Source organism: Sapajus apella, unplaced genomic scaffold, assembly GCF_009761245.1.
Source record: "Sapajus apella isolate SASKATOON/1434 unplaced genomic scaffold, GSC_monkey_1.0 scaffold8, whole genome shotgun sequence".
NCBI classification, from domain to species: domain Eukaryota; kingdom Metazoa; phylum Chordata; class Mammalia; order Primates; family Cebidae; genus Sapajus; species Sapajus apella.
The window spans coordinates 3,150,510-3,155,839 of record NW_022436948.1 but is presented as its reverse complement, the minus strand read 5'-3'; the positions used below and the strand labels follow the sequence as shown (position 1 = coordinate 3,155,839).

Below are 5,330 nucleotides of genomic sequence, written 5' to 3'. Positions count from 1 at the left end.
CGGCGCCAAGCAGCAGGCGGGGTGCAGGAAGGAGGGGAGGAAGAAGGCTTGGGACGTAACCAGACTGAGAACCCGGGGATAGAGATGAGAGCTTCAGCAGACGACGCAGGACGCTGTAATTACGTACTGGCTTTATCCTAGAAGGGAAAAAAAAGGCCCCTCTTCCCCCAGCCTTGCACACCTCTGTGTACGATGACAATCTTCAAACATAAAACACAAAAGAATTGAATGAGGTCTCCTATTTCCACCAACAAATTAGCAAGTCTTCTGCTGTGAGTGCTTTGCTGTTGGTGTGCATGTGAAATGTTTTAAAGGAACAGCACACGCTGTGTCAGTTTGTCTCTAAATATTTCCCTTGAATCTTTGATGGAGGAGGACAGCCACTCACGCAGCCACTCTACCAGCACCTCAGTCAACAACCCAGTTTCCTTCGCAGCATCCCACCCCAGTCCAGATTTAAATGCCCCAAGTCTCTCCAGGATTACTTTACGGGTGGTCTGCTGCTTGAACAATGGCACGCAGTCCCCATTCTGCTTTTGGTCTTTGTGTCTCTGGTGTTTCTTTTTAATTTAGAGCGATCCCCCCCATTTTATTTCAAACCGAAGCTTGTGTAAGAAACCAGGTCAGGCCGGGAGCGGTGGCTCACACCTGTCATCCCAGCACTTTGGGAGGCCAAGGCAGGTAGATCACTTGAGGTTGGGAGTTCAAGACTCGCTTGGCCCACATGGTGTAACCTCGTCTCCACTAAACATACAAAAATTAGTCTGGCGTGGTGGCACACGCCTGCTAAACCCAACTACTCTGCAGGCTGAGGCACGAGAACGCTTGAACCTGGGAGGTGGAGGTTGAAGTGAGCCGAGACCACACCCTGCACTCCAGCCTGGGTAGCAGCGTGAGAGCCTATCTCAAAACATAAAAAGAAAAAGAAGCCAGGCCAAAATGTCTCTCATTCCTGATGTCTCCGCTGACTGGTGGTGGCGTCTAACTGAGCCTCCTCACTTTCCCAGTGTTTTCCTGCAAACGGGGATGTAGATCTAAAGGCTTGGGGAGGGGTCAGCTTCACTGCTTTTGGCGGGAAAACTCCACAGGCAACACGCCCCTCGGGAAACGTCTGGGGTCCCATTCCACTGGTGCTGGGATGGACTGGTTGGCACCTGTGGTGGCTGTCTGGTCCCCCATGCCACTGCAGCCAGCAAGGTACTGTGGGCAGCTCTGGAGGTCCGGTTTCCCGAGGATGTCTTTCTTACTTGCTTTAGAATCCACTGGCGATGTTTGCTAGAGCTGTTTTTCACGAGGATGTGCAAAACGCTGCTGTTTTCACATCCCCACGCTCATGCTGGATTCATTAGCCAGAATTCTTTCATAAAAAGAGCTCTCACTTCACCTGCTATTTAGTAACCCCTATTTATTTACTGCTTGCTTACTCCAAAATACAGGTTGTACAGGAAAGATAAATGCATAATTATTTCCCCTTTCTTCTTAATTATCAATTTTCAGAGTAAGGAGTTGATACAAAAATTAACTCCAATGGTAACAAGCAAGGTCAATTTTTTCAAACCTTTCTTTTTTAGTAGCATTAGGAATGAGTGGATGTTTATGTATCATTTAGATCCATTGCTCTGGGATGCCCTGGCCAGTGAGAGGATCTTCGCCTTGGCCTCCTGGTCCTTCGATGTGACCTTGTTTGCATTTGATGCCTTCCCTGATTTCTGGCAGAGGATGAGTATCAGGCTCATCATCTATCTTCCCTGCCTCTGACCTGGAGTCAACAAGTTTACTCACAAGCTTTTAACAAGTGGGGCAAGGTGCTAGAGACCAAAGTCTAGGTACTTTTGGTGCTCACTGGTACCGAGTGGTCACTTCTTCCCATCCCTTCCAGTGGCAAGAACTAGGAGAGGCATATTCAGTTTTCACGTCATGAGACTGGCCAGGCACGATGGCTCGCGCCTGTAATAACAGCACTTACATGAGATCAGCTGGGCTCACTGGCTCACACCTGGAGTCCCAGCACTTTGGGAGGCTGAGGCGGATGGATTGCTAGAGCTCAGGAGTTCTGAGACCAGCCTGGGCAACATGGCGAAACGTCTTTACAAAAAATGCAAAAATTAGCCAAGTGTGGTGGTGTACTTGTGGTCCCAAATACTCAAGACACTGAGGCTGGAGTTTGGCTTGAGCCTGGGAGGTTGAGGCTGCAGTGAGCCAAGACTGTGCCACTGCACTCCAGCCTGGGTGACAACCAATCAAACAATCAATCAGAATGAATAAATAAGTTATGAGATTATATTCACATTTCCAATTCAACTATAAGGTTACAGTGCTACTGTTAACCTATTGGGTTCTATATTTGTATATTTTGTCTCTTTCAGTAGTAATAATTTTGGTTCTTCACAATATTCACATAATTACTTACTGGGTTTATCCTAGAAGGGAAAGAAAATTTAAATAATGATGCGACTTAACACTAAGACCTACTGAGCAATACATATGATTTCCTTGCCATTCTTTTTATCCTTAAAATACATGCCACCAGAAAAAAAAAATCCTAAATACTGTGCTCTAAAGTCACTTGAAATAATTTTGTCTTTGTTTAGTTATATTACAAACATTATATAAATTTTCCTTGTTGTTGGTTTCCTTTTCTACAGATGCTTTCTTTTAAAGTTTCTTGTTTTGAATTTGGAAAACATTCTCATAGTTCTAGAGTTGAACGCTGCAGCCAAGTATGTTCAGAGCAGTGAGCTTCCACTTCTAACTCCACACACACACGGAAAGTCACCATTTTTATTAGTTTCTGATTTATTCCTCCAGTGCTTTTCTTTTGCATCTATAAATAAACACACACATATACATATTTTTACGTTTTATTACACAAAAGACAGGTCACTGCATACTGCTGTCTGCTTTTGCCACTCAACGATATATCTGGAAATGGCATCTTATTAGTCCCTGGAGAAGGGGGCTGGGCCCACGCTGGAGGGAACCCAGCAGGCTGGGAAGGAGGAGCAGCAGGAGCACCGGTGGTGGGGGACTGAATGCTTGAAGGAATACTAGCAGAGAATGTGAGTGCTCAGTATGGCCCAGGCTCTGATGCTACAGAGCCTGATGCATGTCAGTTGAAACTGGATTCCTGGGCATCCTGGGGCCTGTAGGCAGGTGGCACTGGGCTACATAGTGGCCGCTAAATTTACAACCACCCGGAATCGGCAACATGACCTTATTGGGAAGAAGGGCCTTTGCAGATGTGAGTAAGTCCAGGTGAGGTCATACTAGACTCGCGTAGGCCCTCAATCCAGTGACTGGAGTCTAACAAGAGGAGGGGACATACAGCAAGACTGGGGAGAAGGACCCGTGACCCCGGGGGTGGAGACGGGAGCGGTGCAGCCACACGCCAGGAACGCCAAGGGCTGCCAGCAACACCCGAAGCTGGGAGAGATGAGAAGTGGATTATCTTCTAGAGCTGCCGGGGCGGGGCTGGCTCTCCAGATGCCTTGAGCTCGGGCTTCTGGCCTCAGAGCCGACACAGACTACATTTCTGTTGTCCTCGGCCGCCCCTTCAGAGGCACTTTGCTTGGCAGCTTCAGGATGTTTGCAGAGATGGGATGGTCTCTGAGGCTGCTCCCTGCTCGAACACTCCTGGTCAGTAGCCTTGTTCTCATCCAGGTGTCCAGAGAACAGGCTGGAGGAGTGCAGCTTGGTAGGGTGCAGGCGTCCCATCAAGCCCAGGCCGGATGGCGGCAGTGAGTGGCATTCCCACTGAGGCACTGGTGATTGCCTGGCCAGCAGGGGAAACCGAGGCACCCAGGATGGCTTCATGGCAGGACCTGGGGAGAATGCACCCTTCAGCAGAGCAACTGGTGGGAGAGAAGAGGGTGGGTGTGGGGTGATGAAGGCACGGCGGGGAAACACCCTACCAGACAAGTGGAGAGGTGACTGGAGTGTTCCAGGGGCTGGGGCTCCCAGGACCGCCAAGTCTGGGGGTGCTGAGGACATGGCGCCAGCAAACTAGTGTCCAGGCGGCCCTCGCTCAGCCAGCTCTCCGAGTCATTCCTGCAAGGTTTATGGAAACGCAGTTTTGCCTGAGAGAAGTGTGTGTCCCTGGGAATCATGTAATGTCTGTTTACAGCTGCCATTCCTGCTGGGGTGATTAAAGGCGCCATAGGAGTTGATTGCAGCCTGGGTGGTCTCTTGATCTGGGGGTCCTTTGGACTGAGGGGTGCTTTTGCCCTTCCCTTTCTGGTGTAGCGTAAGCCTAAGCTGGAAGAGAGAGGCTCCAGCAGCTGCCCTGCCACAGAGCACATCTCAACAAACCCAAACCACCTGTGCGGGTGGAGCGCAGGGTCCCGCAGGCCCAGGGACTCGGTGTGGACAGTTTGCTGGCCGCTCTCAGGCTGTCATCTTGAGCCCTTTCGTCTTATTTCTCTTGCTTTTATTCCTGCCCATCTGGGACAGCCTCACCCGGGGTGTCCAGGGATCTGCTGGTCTTCCTCCCAGCTCCGTCCCCCTGTCCCATGCCTGCCCGCCCCACCTGACACACGCCAGTGAATCAGTGAATCCCCCTCGCCCACTCCAGGGTGCAGCTGGGGGTCCGGGGCCTGCTTTGGGAAGCAATGCGGGGCTCCGTGGGCTGAACGGGCTCCAAGCTCAAAGGCCAGGTCTGCAGTCCCTGCTGGTCACCTTTGGCACACAGCTTCCTCCCGAATCAGTGATGCCCTCACTCTGGGTCTGCTTTTGCTGTAAAAAGCCTTTTCTGACTCAGGCTGAGACACAGGTCACCAACAGGACTGTCCCCAGGGCAGGCGGCCTGTGCTGCTGGATGGAACCTCTGCCGTGTCATCACTCCACAGCCGTTGTCTGCTGTGTGTCCATCCCAACCCCGGGTCCGGGTCCTCAGACGGCTCATGGGACAGTGCAGGGAGCCCAGAGGCAAACCTCCCTGCTGCAGGCGCTGCTGCTGCCTGAGGGTGGGGCCCTTGGGAACCCCATGTACCCTCAGAGTCTCCAGACAGGGAGGTTTCTAGGGTGGCACAAAGGCTGTGAAAGCCCCTAGTCCTGCCGTTAGGACCAGGCGGGAGGAGTCTGCCCCCTCTGCTGCCTCTCTTTCCTTCAGGGTGGGCTGTGCTGCATCTTCGGTAAAGCCAAAAGGGACTGGGGCCCCAGCATGATGATCGGGGTGTTGCTCCAGAGCTGTGATTCCAGGAGAGGTGGGTGTGAAAGTCTAGGAGCAGGGATTGGCCACAACTGTCCCCATATGTCCCTGTGACAGTGTCCTCTGCAGCCATCAGAACCATGCGGCAAAATGAAGCACATTCATCCCGGAAACACGCCGGCTC

General features: G+C 51.6%; 1 pseudogene; it reads right to left on the bottom strand.

Moving 5' to 3' along the window:
- Positions 1–3,047: 3,047 nt before the first annotated feature.
- On the bottom strand, positions 3,048–4,237 carry LOC116550663 (annotated as a pseudogene).
- Between the last annotated feature and the right edge of the window lie 1,093 nt (positions 4,238–5,330).